This window comes from Acipenser ruthenus, chromosome 1 (assembly GCF_902713425.1).
Source record: "Acipenser ruthenus chromosome 1, fAciRut3.2 maternal haplotype, whole genome shotgun sequence".
NCBI classification, from domain to species: domain Eukaryota; kingdom Metazoa; phylum Chordata; class Actinopteri; order Acipenseriformes; family Acipenseridae; genus Acipenser; species Acipenser ruthenus.
Genome location: NC_081189.1, coordinates 21,545,782 through 21,571,208, shown reverse-complemented (window position 1 = coordinate 21,571,208; position 25,427 = coordinate 21,545,782). Strand labels below are relative to the sequence as shown.

The 25,427-nt window shown below is 36.8% G+C and overlaps 1 non-coding gene across 1 annotated transcript; it reads left to right on the top strand.

The window, feature by feature from the left end:
* Positions 1-1,769: 1,769 nt before the first annotated feature.
* Positions 1,770-11,462, top strand: LOC117409688 (uncharacterized). The gene is made up of 3 exons (XR_009328390.1): positions 1,770-1,979; positions 2,799-2,941; positions 8,379-11,462. It is a non-coding gene; the product is annotated as an uncharacterized LOC117409688 (transcript).
* The last annotated feature ends 13,965 nt before the right edge of the window (positions 11,463-25,427 follow it).

Sequence of the window (25,427 nt, the reverse complement as noted above, 5' to 3'; positions counted from 1 at the left end):
TACATTTCAATTTCAGAAAAAAAAATGTTTGTTGTTCATTCCAGCTTTTGCTCATCCAGTACAGCCTTTACCTACTATAGCACAGCACATCAGTTACAAGGATGTTTGAAGTGTTCTGGAGGGATATGTGACCATTCCTTAACAATTACTGCCTGTACTCCATCACTGAAGCAGAAGGTGGATAGCAGCAGTAAATTATGTTCTCTGGAATTGCTTGTGAAGTCACTTTTTCATGAAGCAGCAGTAATTTGTACAATCTTGCATGTTGAATCAAACATTCTGCCAATCTTGTCTTACTTATCAGGACTGAAAGTGACTTTCAGAGGGGTGACGGAGATGTGCGTATGAGAGGATATATTTGTCAAACACATGAATCGGTCATGTGAGGGGCAGTCCATTTATAATAACTTCTCCAAAGTGTTTACATTTCTGAAAGGCAGTTTTAATTGGAGGTATACTTACAAGCACGTCCCCCTTTGAAACCTTCATACCACTACTGTATGTCAGTCTACACTGGCAAAGTCTCTTTTTGAAAACATATACCAATAACCTTTGAACAGCGTGTTCAAATGTCAAATATGTTTAATTAAAACAATGAATAATGATTTTATACCATTGCCAGCACACCACCTGTTGTGTTTGGGGACTTGAAATGGACCTTATGAAGTATGGACTATTTTCTAAACAACTTGTGATTTTCAGGTTGTTTGAAGGAGACTGGGGTGTGGAGGGGGGTTGAAGGTATGTTCCTATAAAGGAATGGGTGTATGCATCCAATAAAGTGCTTTTGCACCCCCCAGGAAAATTGCCCTGAAATACACCCTGAGAGTTTTATGGAGTGTCACACATTTGTGGAGGATCTATATCTTTCGTCACTGTGAAAATGACTGTTGGATTGGATCAAATACTGTAGTTTCTATTATTCTTTTTTCTAACTCGCTCGCTGACATTCCACTGCAGTTTGATCTAAAAGTCTATATGCCCACCTAGACATCTTAAAATGGCCAGTGGTGAAAAGAGATACATCCTGAAAAGATACACATCACAAAGTAAGGAATGAGATTTTGAAAATAAGGTAAGCTGAACTGACCCGGGGCAAATTCCCTGTGTCATACATGTACTATGGGTAGTTTGCCTGCATTTTTGCCACATTAAAAAAACTGAAAAACACATGTAATCCTTGCTTAAATCTCAACGTGAAGTTCATTGTCTATTTGGCAGGTCTACCATGCACTGAAAAATACTTGAAGCCAAATTTAACAATACATTTAGTGCTATGACTATCTAAAGAATACATTTAATTGTAATGAATCACCAGTGTGTTTTATAGCAGGCATCTGGGGCCATGGGTACATAGCAAATACCCAAGTGAAGTATACATTCCACAGTTACTACAACACATGCAAGTTCATAACAAAAGCCATAAGCACCATACTGTAGCAATAATCCATGTAACATTTGCTCTGCAGGTCCAAGGTTATCCTTAGATTTATTATCTCAGAAGAAAAACTGATACATGCATGAGTTGTTTTGTACAGTAACCTGATCCAGGACTATAAGCTGAGGTTTGGCTTTAATGACTTCTCTGGAACCAACCCTGAGTTTCAGGAAGACCCGTGCAAATCACAATTAAAATGGCTGCTCTGTGCTTATGGAAGTCATGCAGAAAGAGCTATGCCAAGTTCTTATTGGTTACAAATAAAAGCACTTGAGCCACCTGCCGACAGATATTACAGCATACTTGTGTGGCTTCCTGAGCCTACTGCCTTTAATGTCACTACATAGCACACTGCGAAATGAATGGAATGATATTGGTTCTCTCCTGCTTCCAAACTATGTCACCAGATCACAAATAAACAGCACCAATCAGCGCTCATTGTGAATAGCTGCTGTACAACGAGGGACTATAAACCAAAACGCATCACAACTTTTAGAGAAAATCCTGTTTTCACAGAAAGAAGATTGGTCTTGTTTCTGCAGTAAGTGCTTTTATTATATATATATATATATATATATATATATATATATATATATATATATATATATATATATATTGCTGTATTGCTATATGAATAGAGTTTTATATGTTTGTTTATAGCATCCATTACAGTCTCATTAAACAGCCCAAAGACCTCTTGCCAACAAACAGTGATCATTCATTAGCAATGATCTGCTCTTTTAATAGCTTTAGAGTTGATTAGCAGTTACTGTTCATATATGAGTTTTATTTCTGTTGCGTTACTTTTTACACAATAAACTTATGTGCTTTCCAAGCAGAAACTGAACCTTTATTGCACTTTCTAATATGGAAAATATTATATTTCTCAAGGGCTGAACAATTCTAATGCTATTTGTGTCTTTTTTTTATTAGTAGTAGGTTTTGCCATACCGTGCTCACTTTACTTTTTCTTGTACTAAGATAATGTTTTCAATATTAGTCGTGTAATACAGCATTGGAAAGAATAACTAAAGTAACAAAAAAATTCAGTTAAATATTCAGGAATCAATGTGTTTCTTCACTGGAAATCTATTTCAATGGAAAATGTGCTTCAAGTTCAAATTATAATTAATATTGACTATGGTAACTTTTTAGAAAATCCTACAAGTAAAATAGGGAAATTGGCAGGTTTTTAAAGTGCCAAATACATGGAAAATACATAGTAGGTTATTTTAAATGCAAGAATGACAAATAAATATTTTGCACAACTTAAACACAAATTAAAACAGAATGTGTTCCATTTTTGGACAACTGAGCTCATAATCAATAATAAAACAAAAATCTTTATTTTTCTTTTTAGAAAATGAATACAAATATGTCACGTCGTGAGGTGCTGGTTCATGATAAAGATTTAATAAAAAACTTCTGGGAACAAAAAATTGACAGTCAGGACCAAGTGACTGAGAGTGAGGATGTACGAATGAAGAAGAGTGCCTTAAAAAAGTAAGTCCTCATGCATTCAGATGCCTAATATTACGACGATATGCTCCAAATTACTTTTTTATTTATTTGGGTTATAGTGGTGTGTGGTTAATTTGGTAACTACTGCCTGCTTGTATTTAATCCCAGGACCTCCTTTCTTTGAGTGACAGCTCAGAGAATTAATTCAGTTACATTTTCTTTTACCCCTTTAAGCTAACAGATTTGTTACTGATTAGAGTAACAGCTGAAAATGTCTGGATATTGACTTATATGCAAAGAAAGATCACTTAGTAAAATAAAAAAGGGGGTTACAAATATTTGGAAGGGGCAACTGATATATCCCTGACACCGTGACTGAATAGGCTTCCTCATTCCATTTAAATCATGTGACAATGTCTAGATTTACAATGATGTCACCTTTGGCATCCAGAATGGAATGTTATCATGCTGTGTTTGGAAATGCATGTTTAAAGTGTGGTATGCCAGGTGACATTTTGGCTCAGATAAACATTCTACCATAAAAAATGCATCAATTTTCAGAGCCAATAATAATAATAATCTATATAATAAATACAATACTGTGCTTTATATTGTTAAAGCAAAGTGATCAATAAGGAATACAATATTATTGTTTCTTTATTTGCATTAGTGCAGTATCACATTTTGTTGTTTTAAAATTTTTAGGGAGTCAGTCAACTTGGAAAGGGAGAACACAAGGGAAAGGAACATTTACAGAAAACAATTATAAAAACAGCCTAGTAGTGGGAGATGAGTCAGGCAGTAGCCAACTACATTGAGAGTAGCAACTTCCAGATCCATAATATTATTAATGTTTTTTTAAGACAGGACTAAATGACTGCAAAAAAGACGTTGGATTTTTTCAGGTGGAAAATAAAGAAAGCCATGTGCACAGATTTATTTAAAGTACTCATGGCTTCAAGGTAACGTTGCATTTTACTCACTCAAAATACATTTTACTTACATAGTGTCTAAATTGGAGAGTAAATTACTCAGTGACCCAAAACCTGATCTGGAGAGCTGGCTTATTATGCGTGATATAGGTGCATTCTTTGCACAGAATCTGTCATGAAGAATATTATTTAAACCAAATAACAGACCACACACCACATTTTTATTGCGGTCTGCTTTTTTAAAAATAAATTATGTTCAAACTAATACCCTTCCCTTGGTGTGTTAAAAATAAAATGCTTTTAAAGGTCACTTGAATAGCATCATAATAAAGTCTATTGAAGTTATATTTTTAAAATCAATTTCTGTTAATAATTGCTTGCACTGTAGTTGTCTTAGAAAATGTAGTGCAGCATTTTCCACCAAATGAACTTGTTTAATATGATGTTAAATAATGCACACCTGGGGCTTTTAAACACAATTTTGGAGATTATTTATTAATCTGTTCAGTTGTAACCCCTTGGTGTGTTATGAATTTGAACATTTTGACATACTTTTGCATCCCAGTCTAGTTTTCAAAAATGAATATGAATGTGTTGGAAGTCTGAGAACATACTCCCAGCATTAACAGCATCATTAATGCTGTATATTATTTGTTTTTAAATGCAATAAATATTTGAACACAACTTTTGTTACTGACAAAAAGGCCAAATGAAATGGAAGTATACTGTAACAATACATGTGCAAAACAATTGGGGGGAATGTGCTTCGCATTGTGCATGACACTGCTACTTAAAACAGCACGTGTAGAACATTACCCCCAGGTAATGTCGACATCTCCACTCATGGCCAATGGAAGAGTAGGTGAAACCTTTGTAATTCTGTATCAGAATAGGCTTCAAGCTCTTTCTTGTTGCCTCACTGATGACAAGCAACATTCTCCTCCCAGCCAGGAATGATTCTAGAACTGAATGGCAACAGACATGTTACATTTAGAACATCATTACTGGCAGGTTAAAAATTCCAGTTTAAAAATCCCAGTACTTTGGGAGGAACAGCTGAGGCTGAGACGTGTCCTTTGGGGATATCTACATCAATCTGTCTTTAATTAACAGCTGCTCTATTTGTGTGTGTTTAGAAAGTCTAGCTACCAGGACAACTGATTCTGGGCCCAACCAATTCATAGTTTTTTTTTTTTTTTTTTTTTTAATGAAACTTGTGCTATCACTGCATATTAAGATGAATGTGTCTCCTGCGTGCAGTAATGCTGAACACTTTTATTTTACAAAAAGGTCAAAGGATTATGAGATACTTCTGTAAATAATACAAACTTGGAACATGCCTTCTTCACATGGCTTTGGGCTGATAAAGGTCAAATGGAAAGCTTTGAAGTAGTACGAAACAATAAGCAACATAGGCTTGTTCTGTAACTAATATATATATATATACAGTACTGTGCAAAAGCTTTCGGCAGGTGTGAAAAAATGCTGTAAAGTAAGAATGCTTTCAAAAATAGACATGTTAATAGATTATATTTATCAATTAACTAAATGCAAAGTGAGTGAACAGAAGAAAAATCTAAATCAAATCCATATTTGGTGTGACCACCCTTTGCCTTCAAAACAGCATCAATTCTTCTAGGTACACTTGCACAAAGTCAGGGATTTTGTAGGCATATAGTCGGGTGTATGATTAAACAATTATACCAAACAGGTGCTAATGATCATCAATTCAATATGTAGGTTGAAACACAATCATTAACTGAAACAGAAACAGCTGTGTAGGAGGAATAAAACTGGGTGAGGAACAGCCAAACTCAGCTAACAAGGTGAGGTTGCTGAAGATAGTTTACTGTCAAAAGTCATACACCATGGCAAGACTGAGCACAGCAACAAGACACAAGGTAGTTATACTGTATCAGCAAGGTCTCTCCCAGGCAGAAATTGCAAGGCAGACAGGGGTTTCCAGATGTGCTGTCCAAGCTCTTTTGAAGAAACACAAAGAAACGGGCAACGTTGAGGACCGTAGATGCAGTGGTCGGCCAAGGAAACTTACTGCAGCAGATGAAAGACACATCATGCTTAGTTCCCTTCGCAATCGGAAGATGTCCAGCAGTGCCATCAGCTCAGAATTGGCAGAAAACAGTGGGACCCTGGTACACCCATCTACTGTCCGGAGAAGTCTGGTCAGAAGTGGCCTTCATGGAAGACTTGCGGCCAAAAAGCCATACCTCCGACGTGGAAACAAGGCCAAGCGACTCAACTATGCACGAAAACACAGGAACTGGGGTGCAGAAAAATGGCAGCAGGTGCTCTGGACTGATGAGTCAAAATTTGAAATATTTGGCTGTAGCAGAAGGCAGTTTGTTCGCTGAAGGGCTGGAGAGCGGTACACATGAGTGTCTGCAGGCAACAGTGAAGCATGGTGGAGGTTCCTTGCAAGTTTGGGGCTGTATTTCTGCAAATGGAGTACTGAGAAGTACAGGCAGATACTTATCCATCATGCAATACCATCAGGGAGGCATCTGATTGGCCCCAAATTTATTCTGCAGCATGACAACGACCCCAAACATACAGCGAAAGTCATTAAGAACTATCTTCAGCGTAAAGAAGAACAAGGAGTCCTGGAAGTGATGGTATGGCCCCCACAGAGCCCTGATCTCAACATAATCGAGTCTGTCTGGGATTACATGAAGAGAGAGAAGCAACTGAGGCTGCCTAAATCCACAGAAGAACTGTGGTTAGTTCTCCAAGATGTTTGGGCCAACCTACCTGCCGAGTTCCTTCAAAAACTGTGTGCAAGTGTACCTAGAAGAATTGATGCTGTTTTGAAGGCAAAGGGTGGTCACACCAAATATTGATTTGATGTAGATTTTTCTTCTGTTCACTCACTTTGCATTTTGTTAATTGATAAATATAAGCTATTAACATGTCTATTTTTGAAAGCATTCTTACTTTACAGCATTTTTTCACACCTGCCTAAAACTTTTGCACAGTACTGTATATTCTATATATCTAGTGGTTAAAGTCCAGGGCTTGTAACCACAAAGTCACTGGTTCAAATCCCACCTCTGCCACTGACTGACTCACTGTGTAACCATGAGCAAGTCACTTAACCTCCTTGTGCTCTGTCCTGTGGATGAGATGAGATGTTCACAGCCTACCTCTGTAATGCGCTTTGTGATGGTGGTCCACTATGAAAGGCGCTATATAAAAATAAGATATTATATTATTATTATAGATTGTTATCACTTCAGGCTAAAGGCTGGTTTATACTTCTGACTGCGACCCCATTTTTGGTCTCAGTCAGTGGTCTCCGACGGTCAGAATGACATCATCCGCACTGCCGCGAGCTGCGTCTTTTTTGATAAGTCGGACGACCCTTTCTTGTGTGTCTGCGACCGCAAAACGCAGGTCGCAGACACACATGGTCGCATGGTCGCAAGCCAGTGAAGCGCGACAGAGCAAGTTTTTGAGGAACTCTTAATAGAAGAAGTTCATAAACATGAACAACAGAACAGGATTTTAAACTTGCCCCTATTTAAACCGAATGAAATTAAAGCGTAAATGAACCTTGCGTTGCAAACATTTGTATAATAATAATAATAACAATAATGAATACAATGTATTTTTATTTGTATTATTGTCTTATATATATATATATATATATATATATATATATATATATATATATATATATATATATATATATATATAGTAGCGATCTCGGTTAACGCAGGCAACCCGGGACCTCTCTCACTGAAGCATAGCGCTGATACCGCTGTACAAAAGAGCTGGCTCCTTTGCAAGAGCATACATCGGGCTAATGTCTTTGTGTGTGATTACGTCACCTACCAACCCTTTTGCTGCCTGCCCCAGTGCATGCTACACTATATATATTTTTGAGTCACTAATAAGTTAACGTCGCTATTTATTTTCTGTTCATTAACATTAAACCACATGCAATTACTCTCCCAATCAAATCAGTAACGGTGCTCAGCTGGTCAGTACATCTGATCAGAGGCAGTATGGAGAACAGCTGATCAGTTTTACTTATTTGCTGCTCATAGTAATTCAGCAACAGTATTCATTTTAGCAAATATATATGAGACAATTTACGCATTCGCTTCATTCAGCTTAGGGGCAATTTTAAAATCCCATTCTGTCTCAGTGTCCCGGGATTGTGGAGCCCGTTGGCAACACTAGTCACAAGTCAACACCGGCAGTAACGCAGACTGGCTGAAAGTATGACCGACAGCTATGACCACTTTTCTGCGTCAAAAAGTCTGCAAACTCGGAGGTGCTTCAATCCTTCTGGTGCACCCGTAGACGTGTCTGCAGCTGACGTGCGGCTTTTGTCTGCGAGAGAAGTATAAACCAGCCTTAACACAGTGGACTGGGTTCACAAATGTTCTTAGGGTAAGTACATGATGTTGTTTTTCATAGGAAATAAGTTGGTTGTGGGACCAGGATTCAGAAACTAAATTAGACAAAGCATGAGAATGATTCTAATCATTGTTACCTTTTGCAAATGTATTTTCTTGTTACAGACTACGGAACGAGTGGGTGGAACAACTGGAAAGCAGAACAAAGCATCTTAAGAAATTTAATGAGGATCGTCACAAACAGATGCAAGCATCCCGGCTGACAACTGAGCCAACGCTCTGTAAAGCAGAATCAGTTGCTTAAATTAATTGGTAGTTAGATGTTTGGAATTCCAATCTGAACTACTAACCTATTCCATGATGCTCTGTGTTACCCCTTCTCTGTGCACATCATTTTATAAAGACATCATTATTTCCTTAGAGGATAGATTATCAATGTGTACATTTAGAAGTTTTGTCTAGTTCAGAAGAGCCCATGTTACCGTCAACTAACTTGTAACATAGATGCAAACTGAAAAGAATGTATTGAATTACCTTTTGAAATTATTTATTTATTTAGCGTCTGCTAAATAAATAAATAATTTTTAAATTGCAAAAGCGATGCCAGCAAAGTGCTGGCCAGGGAGCTCTTGTGCTGAGTGTGTCTGTAATGTATTCATGCAATCTGATTACCCCTCATGATTCCATTACAGGCACTGCTGGCAGTACAAATGATGCAGCCCATGTGGCTTATATTGCTGTATATTGTAATGTATCTAAAACAGAAACATATTATTTATAATCATTGATAAAGATCATTACTAATATGCTGAATGTTTGAACTACTTCATCGTGCTATCAAAAATGATGCTATAATCACACTTTCAGTAAATACACCTGATTAAAATTGTCACTTTACTGTTAAACTAGTTGTTATAATATATGCCCCTCACTGGTATATATAACGTAAATGAAAGAATATTTATCAACACAGCTTAATACAGGAAAGTGGAAATTAAGGCTGTTAAGAGGATGAGTTAAGAGTTGTTAGAAGCTATAGTAGGTTTATGAACTGAAATTCTGTCAAAAGTTAATTTTCAGATTGTCAAGGGCTGGTTCGGTAAGGTTTTGAGACTTTGGTCTGTAAAAGTATGAAGCTGAACTCAGCTGGCTTGAGGTGTAGTGGGACGATTGGGTTCGCTTGTGAATATGTTAAGAATGAAACTGGGAATGGACCATATTGTGTTTCCAGCAGTACATTCATCTCACCAGACTAACTGTTTTTTTGACTGTTGTTACTTTGGTTCATTTAATGGACTGTGTCATGTATTTATTTTATTGACTTGATTGACAAACATTAATAGATTTAGAGTGACAGTAACAGTGAGGTTGTCACAAAGATTCAAAGTACTGTATTTGATAGACATGAGCATCCAAGTACCTTGTGTGAGGATGTGCATTTCATCTTTGACAGTGAGCTGGTTGGGTCTCCTCTATAATTACACATATAAATAATATATTCTTTATTGCAATACAGTTTTTCTTCTGTAAGGTGTAAGCATGGTTAGCTATCTGTTGTATTAAGAGAGCTGTTAATGTGGGATTAACTATTTTAAGACGCGCAGTGACATGTAATTACTCGGAAACAGAAGATACAAATGTTTGCTCTTTTAATCGACTACAAATGGTAATATCAGTACCCACAAGAAAAATGACTGCAATCTGTCTGTCTGTGCTACTGCTGCAGTTAAGTAGTACACACCTGTATTTTTTTTTTAAATTATTTTTTATTGTTAAGGAATTTTCATAAAATAAATACTGTTCTGGGATGAGTTTAAATATATTAAATAATAATTACTATTTGGTATACAGTAAATACCAAATAAAGGTTCTCCGAAGTATTTTATTAAAATGTCTTATTAGAAATATAAAAACACGGGGGTGGAACAGCTAGTTCTGTTTTCATGAGACAAGATTCAGAAACTGATGTCTAGCTAAAGTGTACTTTTGAATGACCTTTAGTACATTTTAGCATTTTTCTTTAAAATGAATATAGGTGTAATTTACTTGGAATATTTGATGTATTTAGAAGGTTTGTATTTGTTTCATTTGTATTCAGTAACTTTATTGACTGAAGCATTTGAAACTGTTACTTAGTTTCATTGACATGTTTGTGACAGTGTTTTGTTTATCAGGATTTATGACTCTCAATAATCTCCTGCAGCATCCTGCAAATTAAGTTATCTAGCATGCAATAAACAGCACAGATCGCAGTGGGGACAGGCATGAAGAATGCACCAGCAGGCCAGCTTTAAAGCTGTCCTTGTCTCAATTTCTTTGTTGTCTGACCAACTCCATCCACTGAAAAACTCAGTAACACTTTACATTTATATAGTAGTTAAATAGTAAATACATGTGTAATTACACATAATTACAATTGTATTATGCATAGCTTCAATGTACTTTACATGTAAATCTTGTTGCACGGTATATGTAAGTACACAATTGCATCAGAAAGGGTTAGGGTTAGAGTAAGGTTTAGTGGGGTTAAGGTTAGGTTTAGAGTTAAGTTTAAAGTTAGGGTTAGCGATGGGGTCAAGGTTAGGATTATGTAAAAATGTACACAATAAGTACATTGTAACTATGCATAATAACATTGTAATTATGTGTAAGTACACATGTCTTTACTAAGTAACTACTATGTAAATACACAGTAATTAGAGACACTTAATGTAAAGTGTTACCAAAAACTCAAGCATAGAGTAAGTAATACCCACCCTCCAATATCATGATATGACAATACCACAACATGTTGAATTGGCATCTAAAGCCGTAGAACTTTAGTGAAAAATATTACTGGTGTCAGGTGCCTTCATTAGTCCCAGTAAAGAGAGGTTTGTGTAAAGCTGCTTGATCATAGGAGCAAAGCTCATGAATGGATTTTCTTACTATATTGACGCATTAATAATAACAATATCTTTATATAGCGCCTTTCATAGTGGACCACCATCACAAAGCACTTTACAGAGGTAGGCTGTGAACTGTGCGTTATATGCAGAGGCTCTTACAATAAGATATTGTTTTAACATCTCATCCACAGGATGGAGGACAAGGAGGTTAAGTGACTTGATCAGGATCACACAGTGAGTCAGTCAGTGGCAGAGGTGTGATTTGAACTGGTGACCTTCTGGTTACAAGCCCTGGACTTTAACCACTGGACTACACTGCCTCATGTAAAATTTAAGAAGAATTTTAGACAAATGTTTATTATTGAATCAATTAGGTTTAGTATTTCTAAATGTGTATATATATATATATATATATATATATATATATATATATATATATATATATATATATATGGGTGTATTCACATAGGCTAATGTCCCTTTAACTTCTTGAAAGACCTTTATTTAAGTGGAGCTTGTCAGTTTGTTAGCCTGCTTGATCCACCAGGGTGAAAAAGTGACTTTAAGTACTGTACATGTTGATTTCCATTGGCCTACAGTGCAACTTCACAAAATGGTCTTCTCACTAATGGGATTCTGAATGATCAACATTATGAGTCCTTACATGCAATGACATACTTAAAGTCAAGGATTGGAGGTCACATTGTGCAACACATTATTATTATTATTATTATTATTATTACTATTACTAATAACTAGAACAGCTAATGATCTCTACCATGGCATTAAACTTAAAAAGCATCTGAAACGGTTAAAAAAAACACACACATTCTAAATTAAAGTTCAAAAAGCAATTAATAAGAGTGAAAATTAAGCCTCAGGATTTTCTCTTTTTAGATATCAATCAAGTCTGATATTCTACACAAAATACAAAAAAGAATGATCTTTATTAAACAGCCACATGGAGCAGAAATACTGAAGGGAAACAATGAAGAAAATAACCACAGTGAATGCAAGTGAATGATACAGGGTTATAGGTCAGTATCTTTTTCTGAAGGCAGAATAGATAAGACAGCTTAAGTAAAATAGGAAGGAAATTACAGAAGGAGAGGCGGATGAATCATGGCACCCAGTTAAACAGAAGTTAAATGCAAAACAAAAACGTTTTACAGACCTATTGAAAAATGTCAGCACAATGGTATAAACAAACAAAATCCACTATGTTAAATAACACGGTTGGTTTTTCAAACTCAAATGCATTTTCATTCTATGCATTCAACATTAGTTATATCTAAATGGTGAAATAGTGTTTGTTTTACAACCTGCTTGTACAACTGTAGCCCTATTACTTGACTGCCTGATAGAATCTGTATATTGTAAGCACCAATTCTGGACACATGCAATTATTTGAGCAACGATGTGCTTACAATAAATATCACATATTCGGATATCAGTTAAAATTCATCCACGGAAAAAAAAAATAACTGTCTGCCATCTCTATTTATGAAATGTTGTCTCCAGTTACTGTCACAGTGTTGATAGATGTTTAAATCTTACTGAACCATTGGCCCCATAACAATGTATTGTATGGCTGCCACTTGTGAGGGACAAATTTGTCAGCAGTGTGACAGTGTCCCTTGTGGCCATATTTGGATAGCTTCACACATAAACAATCTGGGGTGGGGGGGGGGGGGGGGGGGGTCGTATGGCTTCAGAATATGTATTACTATAGCTGTAAGTCTGTTCCAATGCTAAGAGCTTTCTTATAAAATATCACAGGGCTGTATCTCTGAAATGGTGTAGTAAAACATAAGAGAAGCATTGTAAAAGCACAGACAAGCATGGTAAATCACAGGTAAGTGAGATCCTTCAAGGAAGAGCTAAACGAACATTTTAGGATACATTTCTACATCAAGGTTCTGTGTTATATCATCAGTACCGACATGTTCATATTGAAATTACTGTATATTAATAAACAAGTCAGTGTAACAGGCCAAAGGCTGGGTGCAAACCGGCTGTGTGGTCCAGAGGTTAAAGAAAAGAGCTTGTAACCAAGCAGTCCCCGGTTCAAATCCAACCTCAGCCACTGACTCATTGTGTGACCCTGAGCAAGTCACTTAACCTCCTTGTGCTCCGTCTTTCGGGTGAGACGTAATTCTAAGTGACTCTACAGCTGATGCATAGTTCACACACCCTAGTCTCTGTAAGTCGCCTTCGATAAAGGCATCTGCTAAACAAACAAACAAATAACACACATGCTGCAAGCGAGCACCTTAACCACTATGCAAAACAGCTGGGCTCATCGGCATTCATGGTTTTAGCGCTTTTCACCTCATCTCGTATCACACAATGCTGCCTGTTACATAAGTCAGGGCCTTGAGCAAACTTCTTTAAAATCACTTGGCACAAGGTGAGAAAGCCTCCGGTTTAAAACTTTGTTGCAGGGAGTTTTGAAATTGAGTGACCTTCCTGTTCCGTCAGAAAATGTACCTGGTTTAATAATAAAGTAATACATTACCAGCACCTGGCAGAAGAATTACTGGGGCTTAATTCTAATTTATTCTCAGCCAAAATATTAGCAGCTGAATGATTTACTGTGTGACAAATACTGTTGAAGGGAGCATTGACTTTGCTGAGTTGTTCTTTTTCTCTTTTTTCTTTTTGTTATAAAAATCACAAATGCAATCCATCACAAAAAATGTATCACTTTCTGAGGTAAGAAAAGAAGCAAACAATATTCTTCAATGAAATCCAACATTAAATGGATTCTGACACTGCCCACTACCGTACATACATAGCTACAGGTCCATACTATTCACTTCTTTATTTCAAATTGGTCTTTCTTTATTAAGTAGCATATTTATTATTGATCTGCCTCTTCAGTGGCTTTTATTATTATTATTATTATTATTATTATTATTATTATTATTATTAAAATGTAAAGCTATAACATCTGGTTGTGCACAGGTAAACAAGCTTCAAACTAAGACCTTGTTCCAACCAGGCCTGCAATTACTTAATTGAACCCAATTAAACATTGGAAAACTGGTGTTGGAACACAGCTCTAGACTGCTCAATTGAATAATTAAGGACATGGTTGGAATAAAGTCATGGACTGGAATAAACTGAAAGAGCCACAAGTGAGTGCCAAGGCTCTAACACAGGGGTGGCCGAAGTTGGTCCTTCCACTCCTGGTCTTCTTTCCAACCCTGTTCTAAATTGTTTAATTGAGCCAATTAAACCTCCTTACAGACCCTGAAGTAGGTTAATTATATCATTTTACCTCTTAAACCAGGAGGAGAATGGCCCTCCAGGACCGTTATTGGACACCCCTGCTCTAACCACTCACTCCACAATGGAATCTGTTTTATGAGCTGTTTGAGAGCAGTAAGGATGAAAAGACCCCAGTCTGACATAATGCACAAGTCATTGTTCTAAGAATTACAGATGCTAACAAACAGCTCAGTGTACATTCTTTATATCCTGAATTCATGCAGGTACTGCAGACAGAAGACAGATGTTTGACATCATGAAGGTGTACTATGGGCTGTCTCCAAGCAGACTGAAGGAATCCTCTGCATCTGATCTGTACATAATTGCAGAAACATACTGTGGAACATCCACCAAGCATTTTGGTCTAAACTGAGGCTGTGACATATGGCTTGAAATAAACATAAGTCTTGCCAAATATCAGGAAAAAAAAGGAAGTGAATATTTCGTTCTCTGGCAGCACATTATTCCTTTGTACCATCATCTGAAGTAAGCCTAACCAGGCTTCAGAGGTTTCCATGACTATACCTGAACAAGTCAATCTCATTAGTTTTGACAGTTCCATTGTTTTAAATTGAAAATCCATAGAAAATTCCAAAAAATAAGAAGGTAGAGTTCAAAAACATGAAGCTAAGTTTTCTATTAATCTGATGTAATGTTTTAATATATTCAGTACAGGGCTGGAATGAAGTTGCTTGGGGTTTATCGACATGCTGTGGCTTACGTAGCAGACTTTTAGAGTGAATGATAATACTAGCACAGAACAAGTCATGTGGAACACACTGACAGATTGTAGCCTATACTATATGGTCAATTTACCATAGTATATGCATACATGGGCTTCAGCAACACCCCCTATGAGCATTTTATATTGCATCATTGTGTTCCCCCTGGCTCCTTCTGTGCCAGTAGAAAAATCAACACTTTACAGCTAGGTAAGTCACAGCATGTGTGGATATACAACAAACCAAGTGACTTGATGCCAGCCCTGTGTATTTCTAATGAGTGCTATTTTAAGACATCTAGAGTAGTACGAAATGTGTGATGCTCATAACCAACATGGAGGATGGGGGAATACAGGGTGCTAAATGGTGTTCAATCTGTATCTACATGGAGATTCAAACAATGCACCAACTGAAAAACCCAGAACATTGTGAATTACAGGAGAAATTAGGACAGAAGAACGTGCAAACATCACACCCGTCGTGGCTAACCAGAATCAAAGAACGAATTCAGCTAAGTGGCGATTCAGGCAGGGAACTCACTTTCAAGATAGATTAAAATCATAAACATCAAGCATATTAGGTGCCTCCATCACCAGACATTCAGCAGTCAAATAGCTGGTATGTCATTCGTCATTCGTTTAACAACACGTCCAATGAAAAGCTAGAAAGGGCTTTATATCTTAACTCAATTCTTTAGTCCCCATTGTGTGTCAGAGTTTGTCTCCTCCTCCCCAGCCTCCTCCTGTTTTTCAGCTTCATCTAAGGGGAGGGCAGCTATCCTCTCCACTATCAGCAAACTAAATTATGGGCAGGGTACCTTGTAGGGTGAAGCCAAAGACCAAGGATGTAATGAAAATATGTATAACGTATTATTGTCTTGTCTAAGCTTAATAAATATTGTTCTTTCTATCGCATGTTTTCCTGACCGACCCATATATCAGCCCAATGGAGGAGCTTAATTCAAACATGTTTTTAACAATGTTTTTTTGTTTTGTTTTTTACTTTTATGAATCACCCTGTATAAAGGTGCTTCTTAAGCATTTTAAGCATTAAAATTGAGTCCTCAGTGAAAACAAACTTAGTATTCTAGTCTGCTGTATTTTGTCCTGCTGTTGTGTAGAGCAACTGATTTGATCCTAGTGTTTAATTTTAAGTTTGAAACTTGTTTACTTTAAATTTTTGTACGAAAAATGAAGTTTTAATAGAAAAAGCTGGATGCAGTGACAATGAGATGGTACAAAACCTAATGAGAGATGGAAAGTGGATATTTGGAAATGGCTTGGAAGTATATCAATGGTCTGTCATTCTGGAAAGGAATCACTTCACTACAGAGGGCTGAGTATTTTGTATTTTTTAGGAGCTGAGTATATTAGTAATTGTATATTTATAATGGGGAGGGAGGGGGGATTAAATTAGATAAGAATAATTTAACCAAGTTAGCAAAATTTTCACAATATGGTATTTAATCTCTAATTTAATCATTTGAGGCACTTTACAGTTGTTTGATAGCAACGGAGAAACATATTCGGGTGTAATCTACACTGCCTCATAAAGCATGTGTCCTTATTCACAAATTTAATCTCAGTAACATTCACTTACTGTATTTTCAGTTCCGTGAGATATGCCATGTGTGTTCACATTTTTAAGAGCATAGACAATCGTGACAAGAATGACCCTTGAGTCCTTATTCCACAAGAGCATGCATGCCTGCAGCTGTTGATGGATTTCAATCATTCAGCTGGAAGTGGAACTGCCACTTATTTATTTATTTATTTATTTATTTATTTGTTTATTGCATTTATATAGGGCTTTTTATGCAAAAGTATCACAAAGCATTGTTTAGTACATAGCAGAAAAGAGAACAAACCACAATACATTTGTATAGCATGTCACATATACAACTGCCACAATCAGATCATTTAAATAACAGTATACACAATAATAATACAAAAGACGCATTTTAAAATTACATTAAAAGCCACTAAGATAAGAAAGACATTTTATTAAAGTGCGTTTTCAGTCTTGACCTAAAAACTGTAACGGTCCCAGCTTCCCTGTCAAACAAAGGCAGAGTATTCCATAATTTAGGAGCTCTACAAGAAAAAGCCCTGCCTCGCGTGGTGCTGTTGCTGACCCTAGGAATAACCAGCAGCCCTGCATCCTGTGATCTCAGAGTGTGGTTAAGAAGATACAGGCTCAGTAACTCCTGCAAATAACTAGGTGCTAGTCCTTTCAGGGCCTTGTAAGTTAACAGCAAAATCTTAAAATCAATTCTATATTGGACAGGGAGCCAGTGTAAGAGGCCAAAACAGGGGTAATATGTTCACTTTTCCTGGTTTTAGTCAGAATTCTAGCGGCGGTATTCTGAACAAGCTGCAAGCGGGATACCACAAGTTTTGGGACACCAGAAAAAAAGTGTATTACAATAATCAATTCTAGATGAAACAAAGGCATGCATTAGTCTCTCAGCATCAGATATGGAAATAAGTTTGGCTTTATTTCTCAAATGGCAAAAAGATGCTTTAGTAATTTCCCTAATAAGAGTCTCAGATGATAGATCAGGATTAAAGAAGACACCCAAAGATTACCCTCTAGTTTAAGTTTTGATGAGAGACTGCAAGGGTCAAGCTCATGTAATCCCACATTTCTTTTTAGTTGGTTCTGTGAGCCCGCTAGCATAACCTCTGTTTTATCTGAATTCAACATTAGACAATTCTGTGACATCCAATGCTTGGTCTGTAAGGCAAGTAGCTAATAACACCCCGGCAGAAGAATTTCCTAGCTTTAGGGATAATATAGCTAGGTATCATCAACAAAACAAGTTCACTCCATGTCTGTGGATAATGTCAACTAACGGTAGCATATATAACGAAAACAACAAGGGACCTAGAATGGAGCCTTGTGGAACACTGCATACAACTCCCGATATGCCGATTTTACCTCCCCAACAGAAACAAACTGAAACCAATCAGAAAGAAACGATTTGAACCAGGCTAGGACAAGGCCGGACAGTCCGACTGTGCTTTCAAGACAATTCAGTAGGATGGAATGGTCTATAGTATCAAAGGCAGCATTTAGATCTAGAAGAATTAAAACTGATGGAAAGCCCAAGTCAGAGCTTTCACAACTCTGACAAGCGTCGTCTCAGTGTAATGTGCAGCACGAAAACCAGACTGAAATTTCTCGAATATACCATTAAGCGATATAATTTTTTGTAATTGAATTGCAACAACTCTCTCTAGAACTATATCTAAGAATGGTAGGTTGGAGACTGGCCTATAGTTATTGAGGACTTTAGGATCCAAATTGTGTTTCTTAAGCATAGCTACCTTAAGTGCTGAGAGAACTATACCGGATGAAAGTGAATCATTTATAATTTTTAAAATGTGGGTATTAATAACACCAAGAACATATTTTAATAGTTTTGTAGGAATGGGATCAAGAGAGCATGTAGTAGCTCTCATATGTCGAACTAGCGCTGTCAGTTCCTGTAAGGTAATCAAAGAAATAGCCCCCATAGTAGCCTTAATAGGTGTAGTTGGTAAAATTGTGCTGGAGCCCTCCTTAATAGAAGGTGTCTATGGAATCAGATTTCTGATGTCTAGTATTTTATTTTAAAAGAAATGTAGAAGTCATTGCAACCAATGTCAAGGGTGGGACTATTAGGGGAAGGATTAATTAATTTATCTAGGGTAGCAAAAAGAAATCTAGGATTATTTGTATTTGTTTAAATTAAATTAGAATAATATGATGATCTAGCCAATGCCAGAGCCTTCCTATATTTAACCAGGTGGCCCTTCCATGAGATGTAATGAACATGCAGTTTAGATTCCCGCCATCTCCGTTCTAGTTTATGACCCTCGTATTTATCCTCGAGCTGTATCATTTAACCATGGTGAGCTTTTTTTAAAAGACACTCTCCGAGTTTTGATTGGCGCTACAGTATCTAAGATACCAGTTAAGGTGGTGTTGTAGGTATTAACCAGCTCATCTACTAATAAGGACTCAGAGAGTGGTAATGAGCTCAAGACATCAGAGAGTTTAACAGCAGTTGAAGAATTAATTACCTGTGATTTTAATGTACGGTCCACAGTCTTTGTCGATACTAGCAGAGTCAGCTCAAAAAGAATGGCAAGATGATCAGAAATAGTAAGATCTAGGGTTATGATGTACCCTAATTAATGGAGCCTTATTAGACAGAGACCTGACATTAAATAAACCTAGGCATAAATCGGTCCAGTCAAGAGCATGTGATTGAGCAGGGGTAATAGGAATTTGACGAAGGTTACTGTAGCACACACCTCTGTGTTTACTCAGCGGGTAGCGGGAATGGCAGGATACTTTAACCTGAATTTTACATGCCTCTTTAGATTCCCTCCCCTCCCCAGTTCCTAGTTTTAATACCTTGAAAAGTCTTCTGTCTCCTTAATAGGAATTTAAAATCCTGTTTTCCCTGATTGTTTTTGTCATAAAATCAATCTTTTAACTGGAGAGACAAAGACACTTTGACAGGATATGGAGGGATCACCAAAATAAATATTAATATTTTGTGCCAGACTACAGTGGTATCCATCCAAACTGTCCCCAGGGAGCTATTGAATGATTGTGGCCCATCATCCTGGACATTTCGTTCTTGAATATTCCTAGTGCACAATTAACAGCACCAACAACATTCTGTTCTACTAGACACCAGTGAACATGACACTGTAAGTCTAAAAATATGTAATGGGAACGAATGCACCCAGCTGAAGGCTTAAGTTCTGATATCTGTTATATGAAGGTTTTTTTTTTCATTCTTTATACCAAAAACATACATTTGCAACCCAGCATTCTAGGGGAAGTCACAAATATGCAGTAATCCAGGCAATAAAGCCAGTGGTGTAGCTAGGGGGGGTGGTTTTATATAGTTCTATTTTAACAGCTGCTGGAACAGTCACAAGAAAAAGTTATAAGCCAATGCTTTAACACTATGTTATCCTGTCTCCATTACTCATGTACAGTATGTGGCTTTGATCTGGAATATCTGTATTTCGTGCAGGAAGTTTGAAGCCAATTTCTCAGATCCTTAGGTATTCTTCATTACAGGTCAAAGTAAAGGGTGCAGCTAGATTTTACCACCACAATTTCCATAACTGTAATGGTTCGTGAGAACCAATTGACCAGAATCATAATATATAAAGTATATCTATGCCCATTTTTATAAGGTGATAGAATGTACAGGTTAATTATCATCAGCTAACCTCACTGGTGTAATTTCTATTGAGTCCTGAAAGGACACAATAGTCATGACCACAAATTTAAAAGAAAATTATAATCTTAGCTGTCTGTTCAGTCTTCAGTGGCTCAGTGAAGGGTTTCTGCTACTTGTCAAATGCCGTCAAACATACAAGGACAAATCAAGACAGAAAGAGAGAAGGTCAGAAGGAAGTGACATCTGACTGAGAGGACCACTATATTGTAGTAACCAGCATGCAATTTGTCAAAGCGCTAGGTATTCGTGACAGTTAATTGACAGCCACCATAGCGGTACAGCTGAATCCCTTCAGAGAACATTGGTGTCCATAAACATTGAAAAGAGAGAGGCCACTTTGTGTAGCTGGGCTAAACGGAAGACTGACAGCCAGCAAGCCATATAGTACCATGTGACACAGAGCGGACACATATTAATACAACACCACAGGGGACGGGGAAAAATGAGTATGAGTGATGACTTTAAACATTGGGTTGAATATGAAGGGTCAACACGTGCCAACATGTTGGATAACAAATGCTTCTGCAGTGTGCTGTCATTACAGATGCGTGTGAAGGGGGGCAAGGTTTGGGGTTGTATTCGGGAGTTACAAAGCAAGTGATTGGCTCATAGTGACTATAAACTAAGCAAGTTGTCACTGCATGCGCCATGACAAGCTTTGCTTATTGATTATGCTGCAGTACAGTGAAAGACATAACCACAGATTGTGTTGTAATCAAAAAATGGACACGCCAGGTATTTCAGTGAAATTGTTTGAGGTGAACAGGACAGATCCAAATGACTGTGAATAGCAGAATCCCTATGTTCCAGTTATGCATGTGGTTCAAATTACTATTTCAGTAAAAGTTCTGTTAAATACCTTCGTTCACAAAGGGCTTAATTTGCTTTAAAGAAAAATAAAATTAGAAACAAGTAACTCAGTTGTGCCTACGTTTTGTTTTACTGGTTTTAAAGTCATGAAACATTTCTAAATTTCATAAAAATGTCACCTGCAACAAGTCGCTTCAAGAGAAAAAAGTTGCCTGAAAGATACTGTGTGCTTTATGGCTTATACATTTTCCATTCTAAATTGTTGCAAACTGCACAGGAGACCTTGAATACCACAATTGTTTAGTATGTACAGTTTAAACATTGTCACATTGGGACAGATTTATCAAAATCTTACTTTTTTTGGTAAAAGTTAAATAATATTGCTAATGTTATGAAACTAGTAACAAACATTTCAGAAAGTAACTTTCATTTTCTTTTCTCAAAAATATTGACTTAATTATGCATTTTATGTGGAAAAGCCTTGATATATCTCACCTTTGTTCTCTAAAACAATATTTTTTTATAAATTACAGAAAATAAGTCAGACGGTGATTTCTGCAGATTTGCCAATCATTGCTTATTCATGCAGTTGTATTATTCTTATAATTAGTTATTTCAGACCAAGGATTTTGATTTTACCTCAGATCAAAGTGTCAGATGTACAAAGAACATGTCTGAGTTCTTTGTTGCTACTGAAAATTACAGTGCAGTTTTTACAACAGCCAGTTTAGAGAAGACAAATCGATTCTTAAGAGTTAGCATTTTGTTTCAATGCATTTTGATTCGGCTCAAATTCTAGGCATAAAACAAACCAATCAATAACACACATTCCTTGAATTGAATCCAACGTTTCAAAGTAGGTTTGTTAAATGTCATGTTCAAGAAATTAGACTGAATAACCATAAGTTTTTGGAACACTATTATATACATTTATGATAACTTAGTTATAAGACTAGTACTTTATGTGCTTGAGAGAAATACATTATTTTGACTGAAACAGTTAGGGGACCATTGATTCTGATATATTGTAACCACTTTTAGACTTTGTTGAATTGATATATATATATATATAAATAAATAAATAAACTGGGGAATGCTTGAATTATCCAGCTAATATTAAGATTAACAATGTATGTCAAAAAGTGTGGACTTTCACCAGCTCAGCTTAAACCAGGTTGTAGTCAATGTCTGAAGACATTATTCAAACTGATGGTATTAACCAGTTAATCTTGGTTTTTGATATCGGATTACTAATTACTAGTTCTAAAATAAATCTCTCTCTTATTTGCACTGCTGTTGCAGCATTATCACTAGCATTGCTACATTAAATACTCATATTATTATTTTTATTTATTTATTTAATTTTAGATTACAGGCCACGGCAGTGATGTCATCACCCTGTCAGAATTCCAAACAAACTGAGAAAAAATGGCAGACTCAAGATTTCTAGCTATCAGTGAGGCTGAGGTGGATAGTTTTCTTCAGGAACAAGAAAACAAAGGCACACAAAGGGAAACTTTATGTGACTTAAACTTGTTCAGAATCTATCTAAGAAGCATTTCTGAGGAAAAAGATTTGCTGCATCTCCCAGTGGAAGAACTCTACAGCCACCTGTCAAAATGTATCTTGGCTGTCAGAAGAAAAGACAGGGATGAGTTCAAACCCCACACCCTAAGATACTCGGCAGCATTGATAGATACCTAAAGAAGAAAAACTATGGCTTCACAATCTACTTTGGAAACAAATGGAAATGAATCCGCTGTTTACTTCAGGAACAGTCTGAATGGCAGATGCAGCAGCGCTTCTGAACATGGTATTTTTTCTGAACGGTCTCCATTTTTGGACCAAGCAGCAGCACAACCTCATGTGGGGAGACATCTCTGAATACCGACTTGCTTGGAAACGAGTTTCTACAATATTCAGATGAACAAACCAAGACACGGTCTGGGGACAACACAGGAGACATAGTGTCCCTGAAACCAAGAATGTACAGCAACACACTGAAAACATCCGGCCCAGGACTCAATCAATACCTACAAGCGCTACAGAGAGAACCGGAGGCAGGAAATTACAGCTTCGGCTTCTCCCTACTACCTTGTACCAAACTTGAAAGCAGGAGGACGTTCGCTATGGTTCAAAAATATGAGAGTGGACATAAACAAAATAAAGCAGATGATGCACAACTTGCAGCTCTCTGCAGATCTGCTAGCAAGCAAAAAGTTCACCAACCACACCACTCACAGAACCAGCAAACAAAAAATGGTCAGCAGCAACATACCTCCAACTGAAATAGTGCAGGTCTCTGGGCAGAGGAACCTCTGCAGCATACATAACTACTCCAGCAACAGAGAAATGTTTCTTCTGTACTTAATTCCTCTTCCTCATCAGCATATTTCTCTCAACAGAAAGTGACACTTTCATTCTTTCCCATAGTGCCTGAGTCAGAGAAAGAAAACTCTACTCCTCAGCACGCCTTACCCAGTAATTTAGGAAATGTGTTTGATGGACACTGCGCTTTCAACAATTCATCAATTAACATTAATATTTATCACAATCCTCAGAAAAATACATTTTTCAGCTTTAAAATAATTGTCTTAAAAAAGCTTTACAATATTGTGTTTGTGTGTTCAGTTGATTGCAACTCTCCATATATAATAAATAATTAAGTGCATGTTATCAAATCTGTTAAGGGCTTCTCTGGGTTCTGGCACCCACAACCCCTCGAAGCCCTTAACAGGCGTATTACACACACTTACCTATACTTAATACTGGTGTTTACATTCCTTTAATGTTTTAGCAACACCCAGTGGCCATCTTTCTAAAAGCAGTTTTATCCAGAATTAAATCAAATGCAAAGAAAGTTTTGCTTTTTTCCCCCCTAGAGTTTCGAGCAGTGTGATTAATGATTTATAACAAACCATCAGTGTGTTTGGCTGCCATTCTCTTGGTAGTTGGTGTATCACCCTTTCCTTGACACAGGTCTGATCTTGTTTTGTCTCTGCAGGAGAATGCTATCCTTCTATGACTAATACAGTCCACTGTACCTGCTGCCTCCAGTCCTTATAATATCAAATACTATTTTTTTTTCTCATTGCAATGCACCCCATCACCTTGTTTCGCAATTTACTCTGAAGCTATGTATGATAATTTTAACAATATTTATACACAAACTCCTGAATCCCTTTCCTGCTGAGTTTAATCTTGATGCTGAAATGTCTAATGCTAGTACTGCTCTCTAGTGGATATGTATCATGACTGCATTCCCTCTTTGAGATGGCAAACTAAGCCAGTGCACATGGCACAATGCATTTGGAGCAGCCTTTACATAAAGGACATCATACAGTACAAAGAATAAAACATAATATCTTTTGTCGGCCGTTTATTATTGAAGGTCTTTGTGTTAGTGAAAGCTTATTCAAAGACAGAAAGACAGGAGAGTGAGTCACCATCCTCAACAGAGTTCAATACTCTGAATCTTATGTTGCTAGTACTTAATGAACAACACCATTTGTTTAAAAGAAATCAGAATAGTCCTTTGACATGTTTGAAAATTATTGGAAGCATCATCTCATCTCACTGAAAACTATTTTTCAATGTTGTTCTATTATAAGGTTGTGTTTAAGATGGCAGTGAACAGGATCACATGTTGACCTGTAGACTTAATATGCAGTAAAGACAAAATGCATTGCCTCACAATGAACAAACCAAGGCAGTGTGTAGTTATTGACATGGAACAAAGCCTTTTATTATTTAGTTCAGTGATGTAAGCTTTGTGTGTAACACAGTGGTCAGAAGTACAAATGTTTTTATATATATATATATATATAAAGGTATTAGCAGCCAAAAGTGTTGTGGGTATTCAAAAATATATACCATGAGTGGGAAATGTGTTATACTGGAAGGATGAAGTCAGTTTTGTTTTTTAAATTTTCTGTGTATCCTATGAAAAGTTAACAGCATCTGTACAAACCCTGCTCAGGTAACAAATTCTTGTGAGATTGCTAAATTCGTTTTTTTAAAGCCTTTTTTATAAGAGCCACAGATTTGTAGTCCCCTCTTACTGTTCCAAAATAATAACGGTTGTATTAAATTCCACTGATTTTTCATCAAATAGTTTTAAACACAGTGTGACAGGGTGACTGGGCGGTGACGTCAGACAGAAGCAGGAAGGAAAAATACTGACACCAGGGAGTACTGCAGTTAAAGGCGCTTGCGCCGTTTTTATTAACAAATACAAAAAGAAATAAAATATTTTTAACAAAAATAAACT